This window comes from Eublepharis macularius, chromosome 7 (genome assembly GCF_028583425.1).
Source record: "Eublepharis macularius isolate TG4126 chromosome 7, MPM_Emac_v1.0, whole genome shotgun sequence".
NCBI classification, from domain to species: Eukaryota; Metazoa; Chordata; class Lepidosauria; order Squamata; family Eublepharidae; genus Eublepharis; species Eublepharis macularius.
This window is the reverse complement of record NC_072796.1, coordinates 17,149,922-17,169,900: the sequence shown is the minus strand read 5'-3', so window position 1 is coordinate 17,169,900 and position 19,979 is coordinate 17,149,922. Positions and strand designations below refer to the sequence as shown.

At 43.2% G+C, this 19,979-nt stretch overlaps 1 protein-coding gene across 1 annotated transcript in view; it reads left to right on the top strand.

Annotated features, from left to right (window-relative positions):
* The window catches only part of DAP (death associated protein), a 62,726-nt gene that overhangs the window by 5,889 nt on the left and 36,858 nt on the right, over positions 1-19,979 (top strand). The gene's annotated exons all lie outside the window — the stretch shown is intronic.

Here is a 19,979-nt window from a genome sequence, read left to right as displayed (position 1 = left end):
TAATACTAAAAGTGCTTGTGTAAATGTATTCAAGGCGTGTGCTTAGAACTCCTGAATATTGGGAGAATTTTATCCCTTCATAATTCTGAGTGCATAAAAATTGCCATGCTGGCTTAGGGTAATGATCCAAGTAGTTCAGTACTCTCTCTGTAACTAACCGGCCAAATGTTCCAGGATAGTTCACAGATAGAGCGTAGCCAGCCACTGTCCTCAGCATCTGATGTGGTTATCACAGGAGCATACTATGTCTACGTCTATCGAATTCATTTTTAACTTATTGTGGAAACCTTTTAACAAATCTGCATAAGCATACTAGAAAATCCGAGGCTTAATTAGCAGGAAGTTCTGGTTGTTCTTGTACTTTTTGAAGCAGAACCCACTTTGAAACTCGCCGTGCAATCCTAAGCAGAGTTACACCCTTACAAGTCCTTTGAAGACGTTGGGCTTAGAAAGGTGCGGTGCTGCTTTGGTGTGCACTGTAAGTTTGCACGGGAGCTCTGGTTTTTTGGACTTTCTTGCAAAGTAATTGCATGCTACTTCCCAGCATAAAACACAAGAATCTTGACTCAGATAGCAGTGAACAAGTCTGTTAGTTTCATGTATAGTGTTTATAAAACTCCAGCATTATTGAGCAACAGGCTGTTTTTCATGGCCATTTTGCACATTATGCACACGCAAACTCAGATTTTCTCTAGAGCCACCTCTCTTGGCTCATCCTGTTCCTCCCAGTCCTTCCTGTCCTCAGCAGTGAGAGAATCCATCAGTGAGAGAGTCGTGACTCGTGGTTTCAGAATGATTGACGTAGCTGTAAAAGGGTTTACAACCTAATCTCAAGGCTTTTTGTGCCAATGCGTACTGGCAGCAACACAGAATATGATGCTGTCTTTGCAATGCCTTTACTTTTGGTATTATAGTGTAGGGGCTAAGAACGTACCCGTGAGCTTGGAAATCCCTAGTTCAGACTCTGCCTTAGGGCCTAGCTACTCATTACGTTTTCCCTGGGTATGTCCCTGGGTTAGATTGAGAGCCTTGCTTTGGAGTTCTGTGCTTCTCGGGTACAGATGGGCCCAGTTTGGATTGGGACCTTGAGGAGAGGGGCTTAGACTTTCCCTTGTTTCCCAACTTGCAGTGGGCACTATTTGTCCACTGGGAAAACATATCATTTCAAGTTAGGGAAATGGTACAGAGAGCAGGGCTGAGCCCCCCCCCCTTCTGAGTGCCATGGCACAGATCCAGATCAGGGTGTCACGGGCTGGGCTAGTCTAAGCAAGGTGGTTCCAGTCCAAACCTTAAGGCCAAAGTCAAAAGGGAGTTCCAAGAGCAGAAGCCAAGTCAAACTGGTGGTCAGAGCACAAGATAATACCAGGAGTGAGTCCAGAGTCCAAGGGCGAGGTCAGGCACAGTCCAAGGTCAGTCACCGATGGCGTCAGGTCCAAAAGCAGGCACGGGCAAGGTTCACAGAACACGGAGTGGTTGCAGGCAGTAGACACGTTGCTTCCACACCTGGCAGTCGCTTCTGACTGACTTTTATAACCAGGTGTGGTTTTCAGCCAGCTGCTGGGGCTCCATCCTGATGCTACTCATCGTCGCTCTCCAGCAGCTGGCGTCGGCTCAGGAAATGAGCACTGCGCCGTCTCTCCTGCAGTTCCAGCCTCAGCCTTTGTCTGCGGCGCTCTCTAGGCGTGGGTGAACCTGGGGGGGTGGAAGCCCCTGGCTGGGCTTCCCCTGTGGTGCTGGCAGTTCCTGACTGAGCTTCTCCTGTGGAAGCCCCTGGCTGAGCTTCCCCTGTGGTATTGGGGCTAGAGGGTGCTGGTGTCTCAGCTGCTGGCTGTGGGCTTTGATCAGTCAGCAGCTGCTGCTCCTGATTGCCGGCTTCTGCTGAGTCAGGGCTAGGGCTGGCTACGCAGAACTCTTCTTCTCCTGAGGAGTCCTGGCTGGCTACACGAGGCTCCTCTCCTCCAGAGGAGACCTCACGCTCAGACTGGGCCATGGCACAGGGTGCTGGGAAGCACAAAGTTCAAAAATGCGCCTTTCAGATTGATCCAGGGACATCCCTCGGGAAAACATGACATAGTGAGGCCCTCAGCCACAAACTTAATGTTTGGCCTCAACACGACCCCATCTCTTAGCCTCAGTTCCCCATCTGCAATATAGGAGAAACAATACTGGCCTACCTTATAAGGCTGTTGTAAGGATTACAGAGGTACCATTTGAGAAGCTCCTTGAGCACTTATGAAAAATGTGCTTCAGACATAAGGCTTACAAGTGCAATTATTTAGGAATGGGTGCTGCCATCTACCGCATGGTCAGATTCTTTCAGATGGAATTACAGTCCTGTGAGTGCCTTCTGTGTCCTGCCCTTGCATCAACCACCACCTCTTGAATAACATCATAAAACACTGCACAAAGACGTAACAGGCCAATAGGGTATGATTGCTCCTATCGATCTCGAGGCATAGATCATTAAACAAAGCCACAAGCTCCGTCGTGGTTCTGTAGCCAAGTTGAAAGCCAGGTTGGCAGGGATCCAGGAAGTTGAGAGGGTCTAGGCGTGCATGAAATTGCTAAGCCACTTCCCCCCTCCCAATTCTGCAGTCTTCTCTAAGAGGAGGTAAAATGGCATAGTTTTCAATCATGAACAGATAAAAACTCAGTCAGCTGCAAGTGAATAATAACTCGTAACCACTTTCAAAGAACTGTTTCAGGATCCGGTCAGTATCTTAATTATTAGAGTATAAGAAGTGGTAGGATAGGTGAGCGATGTGTGAATTTGCAGTCCTCCTTTGCTAATAAAAATGCATTTCATTAATCTGATCATTACAGTTGTATTAATGACTACAAGATGTATTTAACAATGTTTTCAGTTTATTATTTAAAAAATAAAACTGTATTGAGGATTATACCTATACTTCAAGGGATGCATTTATACATATGTGGTATCAGAGGCCTATAATGATCTGCAGTGTTAATTCCTATGGGATATTGCAGAAAACCCCAGTCATGGTTTTTTTTCTCCTTCAGCTCCTAGAGGTATGGATTAATATTCTGGATGCTTAACACTTTCTCATCTTAACTGCTGTATCAACACAATAGTAGTTATTGTGTTACTAAATGAGCTTTTGCATCATGTTGAGGTTTGTATAGTTCCCAGCATCTTGGGCATGCAGTTTCATTTCCTATGTTCTCTTTCAGTGAAATCTTAAGTAGAGATGGGCACGAATCGAATTACGACCCAAAAAAACGCACGAACCAGGCCGGTCCACTGGTTCGTATGGGTCGTAAAGGGGCAGTTTAAATGGCCATTTCCCCAGGGAAATGACCATATAAACTTTTCCTGCAGCTTGCAAGCAGCAGGTCCCTTTAAACTATCAGCTGGCCAGGGGGAGATCGCCCCCTCGCTCCCTGCCAGCTGATAGTTTAAAGGAATCTGCCGCTTGCAAGCCGCAGGGCCCTTTAAACTGCCCAAACCCCAGCACCAGCCCCACACTCACCTGGCCCTGCGGGCCCATGGCATCCTTCCCCTCCTCCCGCGAGGGGCAGGAAGGCCGTTTTTGGCCAATGCATGGGCCCGCAGGATGGCAGAGGAGGCCAAAAACGGCCTTCCTGCTCCTCAAATGACTGCAGTGGCTCCTCAAATGGCCCTGTGGGCCCACGCAGTGGTAGAAGAGGCCAAAAACAGCCTTCCCGCCTCTTGTGGGAGGAGGGGGAAGACACTGCGGGCCTGCAGAGCAAGTTAAGTGTGGGGCTGGGGCTGGGGTTTGGGCAGTTTAAAGGGCCCTGTGGCTTGCAAGTGGCAGGTTCCTTTAAACTATCAGCTAGCAGGTGGCGAGGGGAGGGATTCCCCCTTTCCCGCCTGCCAGCTGATAGTTCAAAGGGACCTGCCACTTGCAAGGCAGGAAAGGGCACTTTAAACTGTCAAATGCCCCTTTCCCTGTCACTGCTAAGCATCCGGAAAGGGGCATTTAAACCCCACAAACCATGAAATGGTTTGTAAACTTGCCCCAGTTCGTGCCAGTTCATGTTTCCTGGTTCATGAAAACCCACAAACCTCATGGTTCGGTTTTTTTGTGGTTCGTGCCCATCTCTAATCTTAAGAAGAATTACTCCAGTCTAAGCCCCTTGAAATTAATGATCTTAGACTGGAGTGACTCTCCTTAGGATTTCACTGTTTGTGTGTAAATTGTTGTCAAGTTGCAGCCAACTTATGATGACCACATAGGGGTTTTCATGGCAAGAGACATTCAGAGATGGTTTTGCCATTGCCTGCTTCCACGTTGTCAGCCTGGACTTCCTTGGTGGTCTCCCATCCAAGTACTAATTAGGGCCAATTCTGCTTTGCTTTCGAGCTCTGATGAGATCAGACTAGCCTGGGCTTTCCTGTTCAGTAATTACATTCTCTTTAGTTGGTGTTTAAATAGTTTGGTGTTCTTTTTGCAAAACTCTCAAATTAAAGAAAAAATCAATGAGTCACAACAGGAGAAGCAGAGGTGAGGTGGGTGGTAACTAGAAATGTGTCTTTTTCAATGGTGTTGCCTAGTCTTTGGAATGCCCTCCCCTCTGAGTCTTACCTGGTGCCTGCTTGTGGCCTTTTAGGTGCCAGGCCAAAACGTTTCTCTTTACCCAGACTTTTCTCACATTTTAATTGTTTTTTATGAACAGCTGCTCACTAGGAATACTATTTTATGCAGCTGAATATTGGCTTTTTGTCCTTAGGGGGCTGTTTGATGGGTGGTTTTAACACTGACAATTTTTGTGCTTGTTTTTATGGTTTTATTGTTATGTTTTAGCCACTTGCAAACTTTTGCCAAGAAGGTATAACTTTTGAATATCTCTAACAGTCCACATAATTCAATCCATTGTGATTTTTTTAAAACCAGAAAAGGATCTTTAAATATGTTTAAAGAATCTTCATGTTTGTATGACATTGTTAGATGTTCCCCCATAACCAAACTCATTTCTGCTGTAATATATAGGAACCAATATCTTGTTTCTCATTTGTTCTTAAATTCCTGTAGTTTAGTTTGTAAATTAATCAGAAGCTGAAAGTTCTTTCCAGTTTTACCATTTTTAATATTATTTTGGGCCTAGTTTAGTCTGCAAATGTGGGTAGGGGGGAGTGTTAGAGTGCCATCCCTAAGCAGTTACAGCCAAACTCTGCTTAGGATACTAAAGAGTCCATCAGCACATTTAAGACTAACCAACTATATTGAAACATAAGCTTTTGAGAACCGCAGCTCTCTTCATCAGATGCATCTGACGAAGAGAACTCTGGTTCTTGAAAGATTATGCTACAGTATAGTTGGTTAGTCTTAAAGGTGTTACTGGACTCTTTACTATTTTGCAACTACAGACTAACATGGTTCCTCTGGATCTGCTTAGGATGGCACTGTTTATCTTAGAAGGCTTTCAGGGTTTTTGTTTTTAATTTTTACTGTGTGCCACAGCTTCTGCAGTTTTTGAGAAGTTCCAGGGTGATTGAATTGAGTTCCATCAAAAAGAATCGAGATGCTTAACAATAATTCTTAACCACCAGTAATTTGGTGGTTAAGAGCAGCAGGACTCTAATCTGGAGAACTGGGTTTGATTCCCCACTTGTCTGCTTGAAGCCAGCTGGGTGACCTGGGGTCAGTCACAGCTCTCTCAGCCCCACCCACTTCACAGCATGATTGTCGTGAGGATAATATTAACATACTTTGTAAACTGCTCTGAGCATGACATTAAGTTGTCCTGAAGGGAGGTATATAAATCAAATGTTATATTATTATTATTATTACTATTATTATTTGAAATATCCGAAACACAGTCAACAATAAGCAGAGGTCACATGTTGTTACTGATTGGCCTTGCTAAGCTGATACACATTTCCACTGGAGACCTTAGTATCAACCAGATATCAGTGTAATATGTACACTGTTCTAAGTAACGCCGTCTTTTGCAGTTCTGTAGGTGTTATGTCAGAAAGCTGCAGGTTTTCCATATGAATTGCAACGTTTTTTGAGATGCTTCATTATCATTATCATTATCATTATCATTATTATTATTATTATTAAGTAATGTTACTGCTTATCACCAAAGGTGCAATTGGCGGAGCTTGGTCTGGCTGGCCTTTGTTATTAATTGACTGTACTTTCATTTGCGCAGCATTCACTTCCGTTAAATTCATTCATTCGTTTGTTTGTTTGCTTGTTTGAAACATTTGCATACTTCCTTTCTGCACAAAATAGGATCCCCAAGGTGGTGAACATTAACAATTTAAAACGTTTTAAAATAATTTAAATTTAAAATGACATTTAAAATAGTATTTTAGAAAGCCAGTAAACACAGCCATGCAAACACATAACACAAAGAACGAGAAGGAGGGTCAATATTAGTAATTGAGGATATGCCAGAAAAACCAAAAAGTCTTCACCTGCTGGCAGAAGACAGCAATAGAGGTGGAGAGATGAAACTCCCTGTTGCTGTCTGTTGCTGTTTTTTAGCTGATAGATTTCGTGGATATGATTTATTCATTTCTGATTTTCAGTGTTATTTTTTATTCTTACCGTGATTGCTGTTAACCCGATGATAAGCCACCTTGAGTGTTCCTAAAAAGGCAGAATATAAATGTGCTAATTACTCAGATGAATATTTTTTATTTAAATAAGGGGAAAATCAGGGTAGAGCATTGCTTCTGTTTAAGAAGGCTGTGCTTACATGTTAACTGTAGTAGCAGCTGCATTCTTTCTTTAATTGACACGTGTTGTTGGTAGATATTTTATTTTCTCAGTTTGAAACCCGCTGCTAATTGTTTTGATTCTTGGACCAGAACCTGCTAGAGATATCCTGTTAAACTGCAGAGGTCTGAAGATATACAGTGCATTCCTAAGCAGAGTGTACGTCCCCCATTCTGAAAGAACTGTTGGCTGTCAGTTTATTTCTGAGTTCTGGTTAGGGTGCTGGCCCTGGCTGGCCTAGGGCCCACATGTCTGAAGGAAAGTCTCCTTCCGTAAGCTCCTGTGCATCAACTACAGTCTTCAGGCTGCCTTCTGCTGGCTGTTCCCCCACTTAGGGTGGCCCATTTGGCATCAACCAGAGCCCAGGTCTTTTCCATCATGGCTCTCACTCTGTGGAATGGGCCTCTGGAAAAGGCAAGGGGACTCCCCCCTTTGGAAGCTCTGCAAGCCTTTTTTGTTTCTCAGGGTTTCCTTCTTGTGTCTGAAGAAGGGATCTTTGATTCTTGAAAGCTTACTCTCTGAAAATCTTGTTGGTCTCTGGACCCAAATCACACTATGAACAATAGGCATTGGGGGGGGGGATTTGGGGCTTATTGTTTTATGTTAGGTTTGACTTGTGATGTTCTAATTATTACCATAAGCCTCCTTAAGCCAAGAGGAAAGGTAGGGTATAAATATTTTAATAAATAAGTAGATTTAATTGGACTTAGAGTGTAACTTTGCTTAGGATGGCACTGCTAGCAAACATGTGCATCGAAAGAAATGAGGGAATGCAAGAAACTAATGTGTGTGTCAAGTAAAGGGAATTGTGAAGAAAGAAGCCCCTTAAGTCTTTCTTGGTTGTGTGACTCTTTAGTCTAAAAATGTTCAGCGTTTTTAACACCGTGTGGTAGATCGCTATGTGCTCATCCTCTAGTTTCTGAAATGTCCTTGGTATTTCAAGATACGGTGTTTGCTGAATGGAGCCTGACAGGATCTTCTTGTAGGAATGGCCTTTGGAGAATTGTTCACATTAAAGTTCTGACTGATAACCAGCTGGGTAAGAGGCACAAGGGAGGGGCTTTATCTTCTAACGATAAAATCCTGAGTAGAAAAAGCTATACGGTTAGAATTTTGTCTTAGGATGGTTAATCGAGATAGAGTGAGTCGTGTCATACTGAATATCTGCTCTGTCCCCATTAAATTTTGCAGGGATGCAGAATTGTCCCCCCTCCCCTTTCTTCAAGTGAGCCTGCTGTGTCCATGGATCCATCCTCAATCCCCTTGGGCTCAAGGTTTGCATGAGATCTCTGCACTTTGCCCTGGTCTTTCACTTCCATTACCCTCTGTTGTTGAATGAAAAGAATCTCACAGATTGAGCCTGCGAAGGAGGGGCATTGAGAGCTAGTGCTGTGCAGAGGACTAAGGAGACCTGAGTTCAAATCTAATCCATGATATTGACTGGAAGGGGGGGGGCTTTCTTTCTGCCTAACCTAGCTCATAGGGAGGTTGTAGATAAAAAGGAGGAGAGGAGAACCCTGGGTTAGACCCTGCAAATTCATTTTGATAAAAGCAGTGATAAAAGCACAAGGAACCTTTTCCTGATGGAAGAGGCCAGGGAAGGAGAGCCCCTTGGATCAGAGGGAGGCAACTTGTGGCACAGAAGGATATCAGTGGAACTGATCTGTGGGATCCAGTCCTATGTTTTCCATGCTAATCTCTGCCATATTGAGCTCCTTGGATTGAAAAGTAAGAGATAGAAGTGTTCTAAATTCTGCCTACTCAAACTCGATGTCAGTGTTCCATCCAACACATGAAGGCCTAGGTCCGAGGTGGTTACCCTATGTCTGAGCTGTATCACTTCATATTGCAGTTTGGGGCTCACATGGTTGAATATTCCTTCCTGTGAAAATTGTAAGTAAAAAGCTGGACAGAGCAGTTCTAACCTAGGCTTCTTCCTTACAGGGTTATTTTAATGGAAAAGTGTCTGCGACTGGGGAGATCCCCAAGATTACAAGGAAGGTGTTGTAATGGACAAGAGAGGTTACTGCTTGGCCATGACAGCTGTTCCCTTTCAAGGGACGCTACCCTCATAGCCGATGGGTGGCAGGACAAAAGGCAGGACAACAAGAACAATGGGAGCTGCTACCAGCCTCTCATGAAAAGCCTCCTTCCCATAAGAGACTGGAAGTGGCCAGCAAGCATGTGTGGCTTTCCTCAGCGCAGATGCTCTTCACAGGCTGTATGAGAAAAGGTTAGCAAGAGGGAGAACAACAACATGGCACCAACTCCCTCTCCAGAGACCTCTGTTGAACCAGTCATGGTAAGGTACTGGAGCCCTGGAAGATGGAGGGATGGGCTGTGGCAATCCCAGCCGTTCAGACAAGAGAACTTCCATGAGCAGTCTGAAGAGGATTACTCCCTCAGCAGGTTAGGCCACAGTTGTGAGATATTCACAACAGTCCTACCCACCCCATCACATAGTCTGAATAGGGATTCCTGTGGTTTGTTGGAGACATTTCAAAGCTTAGAACCCAACTGAAAAAACTTTATTACCGTTGAACTTTGATACTTTTAATTTTTTTTAAAAAACCCCAGATGATAGGTTTTCAGTTTTCTGGTGTTAACAAAAATAACAGCTTTTCCTTTTAAGATCTGCATTGGGTCTCCATCTCCGGCTTAGGCTGGTTTATTAATTTTATAAATGCCAGGCTGTGGTTTTGATTGGCAGCTGGACGTATGGTGCTGTTGGCTGGCCGTGTCATATTTATTAAGATGAAGAGCTTTAATTAAACTTCAGATTAGGAATTCCTGAGAGGACAATAGATCATTTTGCAAGATCATTTGTTGTCACACGCTGCGACATTAGGGTGGAATATTCTGAGCTATTTAGATTAAAATGGTCATAAGTTTGAGTCTGGCTCCAGAGTCATATGCGTGAGTGAAGCAAGGAAAGAGTTTCGTGCGGGCTCATCGGTTGGTATTTTGAATTTTAATGCAGTCGATACACTTGAAGGACAAACTGGTACCAATTCTGTTTAAGTATGAAAGGACTAAAGTACAGGAGCATCTTTTTTGGGTGATTTGATTACTAGACAAAAGTAAAGTGTCGTGGGTTTTCTTGTATGTGTATTTATTACTGTTAAAGTTGTTTTCTATATATTGATTTGTCAGTCAAAACCCTCTCTGGGTAACTGGCTAGGACCAAATAATGAGAGTTCAGAGACAAATGAGGTATAAAGTTATACTACAGGGTGTATATATTGACTATTTTGGTAGGGGGGAAATCTGATATGTTTGACAAAAGAAAAGGAAACCTGAGGTAAATGTGGGCTGCATTTTTTTTTGAAACCATTAAAATTATCGACTGTAAGATAGTTTCATCTAGAGAAATAAGTCCTCCCTTGCTTTTAGCTCAGTTGCTAAAGAAGTATGGAATATTGTATGAATAGTCCAGATACTCGGGATTACCCAAGGTCACCCAGTAGGCTTAAGGTGGAGGAGTGGGGAATCAAACCTGGTTCTCCAGATTAGAGTCCTGTCGCTCTTAACTACTACACCAAACTGGCCTCTTGAATGTTGTGGGGTGCGGAGGAACACACTTCACCCAAGAATTCACCCCAACATTTCAACTGTGTCTCTGTCCATGGACAGGAGTCCTGCCGCAGAATGATAGCAGAGTTGGGGTGTGTGTGTAGATGTTGGCATTTCGCAGCACTGATCACTCAAGTTGGTACTCTTACTCTAATGGCTTACTACTTCATCCCCTGCTAGTAAGTTGTGCCTAGAGGCATAAAGCTGGGGAGACTGAAGTGATAGAACAGTCTTCTTTTTTGGACAGGAAAGGCCATCCCAAGCAGGGGGTGGGTACAAAACCTAAGGGAGAGGGGGCTCCTTCCATTTTGGGAAGCTCTTTGGATGCACACAAACCATTATGGACTAAGCTTTCACCAAGGGAACCATCTTGCCTACAAGGCAAGCAGCAGTGGAGGGTAGTCCCTACCTGGAGAACTAAGATCTTGATGAAATCTAACTTACTGCAATTTCAGTAAAGCTCGCCTGTCCTAAATCAAACCTTGTTTAAGAACTAAATAGAGAGGGAAGAGAAGACAGTGTTTTCACCTTTCTATTGTTCCCGAAAACTCGAACTAAACATGCGTATTCTTTTTTTCATTTATTAAACTTGTATTTTGAGCTCTCTAAGACCTATCTCTGAAAACTTACTACAACAATTTGGTCTTGCTACCTGTCTTGTGGTAATGGGAGGGGCAGCAGAGGAGCACAACAGCTCTAAAGTGTGATGTTGTGACAGATTGTCCTGTGATTTCTTATAGAAGTGTAATGGGAGGTGCGGCAACTAGGTGGGGCCTTTAAATGGCAACACAGGTATAGAGTGTTAGACATATGGCTCCTGGTAGGAGAGGCTCCCAAGAGTCATCTGTGGCATTGGTGGTTGCCTGATCTTAGAAGTGTGCTACCAAGTGGACACTTGGGGTAACTTCAGGCAGGGCTTTTTTTCAGCAGGAACGCGGTGAAACGGAGTTCCGGAACCTCTTGAAAATGGTCACATGGCTGGTGGCCCCGCCTCCTGATCTCCAGACAGAGGGGAGCTTAGACTCTAAACTCCCCTCTGTTGAGATCAGGGGGCGGGGCCACCAGCCATGTGACCATTTTCTCCTAGGGCAACCCACTGAGTTCCACCACCTCTTTTCCCAGAAAACAAGCCCTGACTTCAGGGTTTCCAACCTCCCATAATCCTTTCAGGCTTGCAAGTCTGTTCCTTCGTGTGAGATTTGAACCAACTGTTCCTGTTTTAGAACATTGTGTGATGTACAACACTAGAGTGGTGTGAACAGGTGAGTAAATGGTATAACATGGCTTGTCTTTTTGGATTTTGCTATGGTCCAACACAACAATCTGGTGTTTTATCAATATACTTAAGACTACTTTAAATTTGGAATCCATTGTCAGCACAAACTAAGTGTAGAATTTATATTAGTCAAAGTTAACTTCTACATATTGGTCAGTTCTTTTGATCTCGCAGAGCAAAGATGCTCCCTGGAATGCTTCATCATGCATCAGGCACTGAATCTTCATGAAAAGCTTACAGCAAACTAGCTTTGAAGCCTGTGGATAGTAATGAATAAAAAGAGCCTGGCTCAGGTTTCTTTATTTTTAAGTAGTTACAGTATGTATAAGAATGAACCGCTTAAGCTGCCCTGACATCTGTCAGGAGTGTGGATGTAAATGCACAAGGAGTGGAGGACACATCTTCCTCCATCTTTGATCAACGGAGGTAATAATTTGTTTTTCTGATCCTCTGTATACTTTTGGAACTAGTTTTCAAGTCAAGTTTATTCAAGTTTAACAGCCCATAGGCTATACACTATAAAACAATATAAAACTAACTTTCAGTCATTTGCCTCACCTGCTTTTTTTTTTGTCAGACACAGGTAGAATGAAGGAATAAGCACATGACATGGGGGGCACAAATGAGAGCTACCTTTATTTATTTGTTTATTAATTAATTCATTTATTTATTTATATCCCACCTTTTCCCCCCACTGAGGACCCAAAGTGGCTACAACACTCTCCTTTCCCTCATCTGCCACCGTATTGTTGTTTCTTATTAAAATATGCATCATCTTGGTAGTTAGAAGAAAAAGACTATAGACTCCTTGGTTCAGCAGCTCCTTATTTCAGTAGCCTCTGCATGGTAAGAAGCTAATTAGGTTGGTTTATTCTTGCCCATTCTGCTGTAGCACAGTAGTTAAGTGGTTGGGTTGCAGACTGCTGATTCAACTCCCATTTCTGCCATGAGCACAACAAGTGGCCTTGGGTAAGCCTCTCCTCTCAGCCCCAGCTCCCCACCCGTATTGTGGAACTGGTAATAACACTGACATTGTTCACAATTCTGAACGTTTCTGGGCAATAATGTGTCCAGAAGCACACCTTTGTTGTTACTCTGCCTACTAAGTAAGAGTGTGTCCTATGGCACAACCCAGAATCTTCTACAGCAGGCATGCCAGTGGTGGTTTCCGGCAACTGAACTGTTCTGTGAGATAGAAAGCTTGAAGAATTACTGTTATAGGGAAATCCTTATATTACTCAAATACACCATGTCATGTAATAGTCCTGCTTCCCATAAACTTTAAAATTAGTAATCTAAAATACTACAACAGATTTTGAGGACATACACACAAAGCCCTAAAGAAAATAAAAATGGCCTTGTTGGGATTCAACAGAATTACCATTAAAATTATCAATACCCCCCCCCCCCTCACACACACACACTAGTAAAGAAACAAGTATCCTATTTTAGGTGTGCTATTATATACTTATCAGAACTTTTGCAAAACTGATTGAATGACCTTGGGCCGTCATTCCTATTTCTTGCAGGCTAACCTTGGTTATTGAAAGCCCAACCGTAACAAACAAGATGTATGAAACATTAACGATCTCTCTCTGTGTGTGTTTTTCTGCTACAAGGACTGTCAATATTAGTATGGTTGATTAATTATAATTTTTTTCTCTAGATATTTGCTTGACTAAGATAATGGTTAATCACCTTAACGTCTTTGAAAAAAAACCACTTTAGGCTTAATTAAGGCATTTGATCCCTCTTTCAAGTGAAACTCTGACTAGAGAGATTGAATAATAAATAATACTTAAATAATGCTACAGCCCTTCTGAGCATTTGAAGTGTTTCCCATTCATCATCCCGCTACCCTTAAAAAACCCCGCTGTAAGAGGAATCAGATGTGGGCTTGATGGTGGGGGGGTGGGGAGATTGAGTGCATGCCTAAGGCTACCTGCAGTGCAGTCCTAGGGACATTTTCCAAAGAGTAAGCTCCGTTGAGTAAACCTGGCATGAGATGGCACCGCTAGAGTGTTTATGGCAGAGATGAGGTTCAAACCAGGGGCTTCCTGATTGAGGGTAGAGTCCTAAGAAAGCTTTTGTGGGAATAAACTCCATTTAATAAAATGGAGTTTACTGCTGAGTTTATATAATATTAATATTAATTTATTTATTTTACTTCATTTATATCCCACGCGTCTCCTCAGTTGGGACTTAAAGTGGCTTACATTGCTCTCCTCCATTTTCCCCTTCACAAGAACCCTCTGAAGTACAGCTGTTTCCACATGTCCTTAAAGGGACGGCCCACTCACTGAACACTAGTGGCTTTCCCCCTTGACTCCAGATGTCTCCATTTCCAAAACAGGCTGTTTGGCTTCCATTTTTTCGGTGCAGTTTCTGGGACCGTGGGAAAGTGTGGTCCCAGAAAAGGCACTGAAAAAACAGAAGCCAAACAGCCTGCAACCATTTTGAAAATGGAGACGCCTTGAGTCAAGGGGAAAAGTCACCAGCGTTCTGTGAATGGGCCATCCCTTTAAGGTTAGGCTGAAAGTATGTGACTGGCCCAAGGTCACCAGTAAGCTTACATGGCAAAGCAAGGAATCGAACCTAGGTCTTGCAGATCATAGTCCATCAGTCTAGCTACTACACCAGACTGGATCTCTGAGTAGACCTGCTTAGGATTGCTGTCTCAGTCTGTTACTACGTTTTATGATCTCTTTGTTTTCAGACCACTTAGGGCAAACCAGGCATGACATTTGTGACATGCTTGCCACAGGGACTGACTGTGATATCCCAGCTGCCAGTTCCTGGTGGCAGCTGCCAGTGAATGCCTCACAAGGGCCTGATTCTGGTCAGGACCGTACATGGAGGGAGGGGGTGCTTCGCAAAACAGCATTGAGGGGGGAGGAGTCCCTCCTCTCCTCACAGCATGTTCCTGACCAGAATTGGTCTTCTGTGGTGGCTTTACAGACAGTTGCACAGGGACTGCCGGCTGGGGTATGAGTGCCAATCCCCGTGGCAGACACATGACAGACATTGCATCTGGTTTGACCCCTAACATTGACTCAGTAGTTACCATCTTTTCATTGACAGTTCCAGGTATTTTAGGTGTTTAACAGCAACTGTAAAATACCTGTTTGAATAATGTACAGTGTACACTTTTTTTCATTTTGTGGTCCCCTGTGTATTTTGACCCATTTGCAAATAATGGGTTCTAACTCCACTTAGCAAATTTTCGCCTACTCTCATCTTCTTTTGAAGCGGAGTAATATTCCAAAAGACTTGCAGTTGGCCGTTGTAAAAAATGATTTCAAAAATATTGATCCCCACCCCCCGCTTTTTGGTATGAATTACATATTTTGCAAGCAATTAAAAGGTACATTTTAAGTTGCTTTTTGAAATGAAAATTAAGAGGCACTTTTGAAATGGTCAGGCTTCAAAAAAAGTGACATGAACCGCGCCATAATTAGAATTGGCATAAATCCTACAATTTGGGCTTGGACTGCTATCAAGTGCTTTGCTCCTCTTCTCTGAATCTCAGAGTGCTTTCAGAGTGGTGAAGCTTCTAGAGCAGTCGTCTCAGGAGCAGAGCTTTAATGTTGGGGTTCTCGGAGTGTGAATGATTGCATTTCACTATTTTGTCAGTGCCAGTAAGATCTGGCAGCTTTGAGGTTAGCTTTTCATTTTCTGGTATCTTTTCATTAACACCTGATTAAAGGAGCTTGATCATCTTAAAATGTAGGTAGGAGCCTGAAGTTGAGGGCCACATGAGCGAGAGGAGATAAACACTTTGCCACACAACCACTTCCTTTTCTCCCATCAGAGATTGCTTCTGGTGTCCCTGCTCATCTGAGGGGGGGGGGGCACACTTGTACATTTGACATCACCCATGTAGCTTTTTTGTTTTTAAAAACAGACCCCTCTGCATTTTGTACCTGACTGGAGCAGACCCAGATTGAAACAAACAAATATTGTTTGGCTCTCAGTGTCTTCTATATTTTTTTCTTCCTGTCTTAATTAAACTGAAACTTTAAAAGTATCTTGTATGAAAGTGTTTGCTCTTGCGCCCCAGAACATAATGTAGGTTTCTGTTAAATTTAAAAAAGCAAACTCTGAATCTGGCTCACATTGGTGGCTTTCACCTGGTTGGGTTGCAATCAACATTTGGATAAATAGTATCGGTTACATTACCTTATTCTGCTTTTTTAAACGTAAAGTTCGTTTTTTAATAGAAGAAAAAGATAAGGGAAAGAGGATGTGTGGAGAGAAACATATATATATGTGGTAAAAATTAAAAGTAGGTTCCATGTTGGCGATCAAGGCTAGAGATGAGACCCATATGTGAAAACATGAAGACTGCTGGTACATACAAGTGAGGTAAAACAGGAATTGTACAACACTACTCAAAGTGATTATTATGTTTTTACATTTTTATTTTTTATTTTGTTTGAAAAGATCAATTAATTTGAATAATAGGTATGTTGGTTTAATACTAATTCAAACAAAAAATAACTCTTATGATGACTTAAAGAGTAACACTGGACCTCTCCTCTATTTGAAATATGCTAACGAATTTTTTATTATCTGAACTCTGGGGAGTTGGTGCTGAGAGGTTTCATCAGCATCAACAACATCCACCTCATCAACCTGAGCGTGGACACAGGGGATTCATTTCCTATCCACTGTTGTGTAACTGCATGACAGATATAAAAGCACAGCCCAATATGGGAGACTTATTGACCACTATATACACGTTTTCAAACTTCTATCTCCCATTGAGAACACACTAGCAGTGAAGTCCGTAGGCCTAGAAGAGTGTAATTTTGCTTAGCAACGGGCTGCTAATGATCGGCTGTCTACAACCAACACTTAGGATACAACCACATTTGTTTCAGTTTTTTGTACAAGAACTCTTAGAATCATAGAGTTGGAAGGGGCCATACAGACCATCTAGTCCAACCCCTGCCCAGTGCATGATCAGCCTAAAGCATCTCTGACAAGTATTCATCCAGCCTCTTCTTGAAAACTGCCAGTGAAGGGGAGCTCACCACCTCCCTAGGCAGCTGATTCCACTTTTGAACTACTCTGACCGTGAAAAAGTTTTTCCTAATATCCAGCCGGTACCTTTGTGCATGTAGTTTTAGCCCATTGCTTCGCGTCCTACCCTCTGCTGCCAACTGGAACAGCTCCTTGCCCTCCTCCAAATGACAGCCTTTCAAATATTTAAAGAGAGCAATCATGTCCCCCCTCAACCTCCTCTTCTCCAAACTAAACATTCCCAAGGCCCTCAGCCTTTCCTCGTAGGGCTCAGTCTCCAGACCCCTGATCATTCTTGTTGCTCTCCTCTGCACCCTCTCGATTTTGTCCACATCCTTTTTGAAGTGAGGCCTCCAGAACTGCACACAATACTCCAGGTGTGGCCTGACCAAGGCAATATAGAGAGGGGCTATGACCTCCTGCGATTTCGATGCTATGGCCCCTTTGATACAACCCAGGATTGAATTAGCCTTTTTTGCCACCGCATCACACTGACTGCTCATATTCAGTTTACAGTCTAATCTTACCCCAAGATCCCTTTCACATATACTACTGCCCAGAAGTGTATCCCCCATCCAGTATTTGTGCTTCTCATTTTTGTGTCCCAGATGTAATACTGTGCACTTGTCTTTGTTGAATTGCATCCTATTCACAGCTGCCCACTTCTCCAGAGTATTCAGGTCTTGTTGAATTTTAATTCTATCTTCTTGGGTGTTTGCTACCGCTCCCAATTTGGTATCATCAGCAAATTTAATGAGTAGCCCTTCCACCCCTTCATCCAGATCATTGATAAAAATATTGAAAAGTACCGGGCCCAAAACCGAGCCCTGCGGCACCCCACTGGACACCTCCCTCCAATCTGATGAAATGCCGTTGACCACCACTTTTTGAGTGCAGTCCTCTTGCCTCAAAGATATTTATTATCAGGCATTCTTAAAGCTACAATATCCACCCAGTGAAGTGATGAAACAGGTTGAAAGGGCCAGACTGTCGCAGGGGCAGATTACTACAGGAGAGGCTCAAAAGAGAAGTGATGAGACATCACCTGTTGTTTTCACTTAAAACCCTCAACTAAAACCTCTCCAGTGAATCATCAGTCATCTACAAGCCCCCCTGGACAATGATGTTTTTCTATTCAAAGGTGTTGCACAATAGGCTTTTAATTGCTTAAAGATGGCCTCCTAATCAAAACCAGTTGCCAGCTGCAGTGGACCACCCAACAGAGACGTTACCCCAGGGACAAGACCCTGGAACAAGCTCCAGATGCTAACTTTGTTGTTATATACAGTTAAGTGACACCTTTGCGGAACCCAATAGCAGCAGCCATCAGAGGCCTATTCACCTCTTCCTCCAATGTGATAATATGCAATCAATTGTCAACAGTGCCCTCCTGTCTACACGGGGTGGGAAAACCAGCCAGTGTCCGGGCAAAATCATAACCAAACATAAAAATGGCAACATTCAGAAACCTGTGGAAGAACAGTTCCATCTCCTAGGACACACAGAAAGAGAATATAAATATATGTGTATATCATGTATAAAATCTGGAGTGAATTTTTGCTTCACAGACTAATGCAGTGGGCTCTAGCCTGTGAAATTTCATGCCTCAATAAATCTGTTCATCTTTAAGATGCCCCTAGACTCCTTTTGGTGTTAGCTACAGCAGGCTATCATGGCTATTTTAACAGAATTTGTATTTCAAACACAATCCTGTTCTCTCCCCTTCCCTCAGTACAAACAGTCAAGGTGAACAGAGTGTTCCCAGCTTCCAAGGGTGGTTTAGTACGGGTTGTTCTAGTTCCTGCCTTGGCCCAATTCAAAATGACCTTTGTGTGACAATGTTACCCCCTTCCCCCCGCTAGAGAGGGACACAAGGACCACTGCATTCTGCAAGCTTGCAATGTTGGCTGCATTTCCTTTAGTGACGTTGTATCGAAGAGCATGAATGGGACACGCTTATACCTTTCTACCCAAATTACAGACTCCCGCCATTGCCTTGTATGTTTACCTTATCTGTACAACAAACACAGGGACACTGGTCAGTGAGTATTACCATTATGTTTGCTTCTCGTCACTAGGGCAGGTAAACCATTTTTATACAGGAGCAAACATTTCTCCCAGGTCAATTGTATGCCCTTTAACTTTTTTTCCCCTTTGATATTTCAGTATGACAATGAGCAAGAATAAGCGCACTCTGCTTTTTTAAAAATGCGGTGTGCTGTTTGAGCTAGGAGCAGTTTTTGGCTCAACACTCTTGTTTAGCTTTTCTAATTAAAGGTAAGGTGTCTCACACTCTGCCCTTAGTGCATTGAAGCCAGACGGTACTGCGTGAAGGCGGCCTCTTTAGAAATGTGGTATGAAATCATGGCTAGGCTCAGTTGAGAGCTCTGTACAAAGCATGCAGGTTGTGTTGTATTGCTCAGGGAAGCTTGACTGATCTGCTTCATTGCAATAACAAGAGCATCTTCGTCCCATCGTGCCCACCCAATTAATTTTACACGTAATTCTCGCAAACAGCAGATGAGAAGAGGTGATAACCCTGTTTCTCAGCTATAGTGTTTGAAAACGGCAGGTCTTGTATCCGTGAATGCTCTTCCGTTTTTTAAAAAAACTATGCTTTGAAAAGTGTTATATAGAAAGCCCTAACATCTAGTTGCTAAGGACGAGGGTATTTTTTTCCCCTTAAGGAGTCCCCTGCTCGTAGTTTGAAGTTGTTCCATTGAGATGCTGGCTTAACACCCTATTGGCTGTTTATGAGAACTAGGCTAAGGTGGGTCGGTCATAAGCCAAGTTATGTAACTTTAAAGTGGCAAAAATAACATGAGAGAACCAATTGTATGTGACATAGTAGCATTTCTGTTTTTTAAACATGTGAGTTGGGAGTTTATTTGTAGGCCTTGGGTGCAGTCCTGCTGCACCCAAGCACCCACCTCACCGTCATTCCAGCTCCCCAGGTAAACCGTGGGAAGGAATGAAAGGATCTTAACCTTCATGTAGCAAGCAGCGTCTTTTTCTCACATGTCCAGGTGGGAAACACAGCTAAGGCACTCTTGGATTCTGCAGGTGGCCAAGCAAATGTCCACTCCGCTCAGAATATCTGCTCTTTGTTTTATCTTGGAAGTTGGACTTGCCCTATCTCTGCATAGGTCGGTGCACACTGTATTCTTTGTTGCACGGTTATGCAGCCCCTAAATGTTTTTATCTGTCCAGAAAAATTGCTTTAGTTCAGAACAATCTGTGCTCGGGACAGTCTCCTTATATGTTGGGCAATCTTTTTAATTTTTGTTTTTTTTTGGTCCATGAGCCAAATTATCTCTGGTTTTAATACAAACAATTTATTTCATGCAGCAGTCAAACCAAAGCTCTGCATTTTAAGCCAGCCACTTTCCACA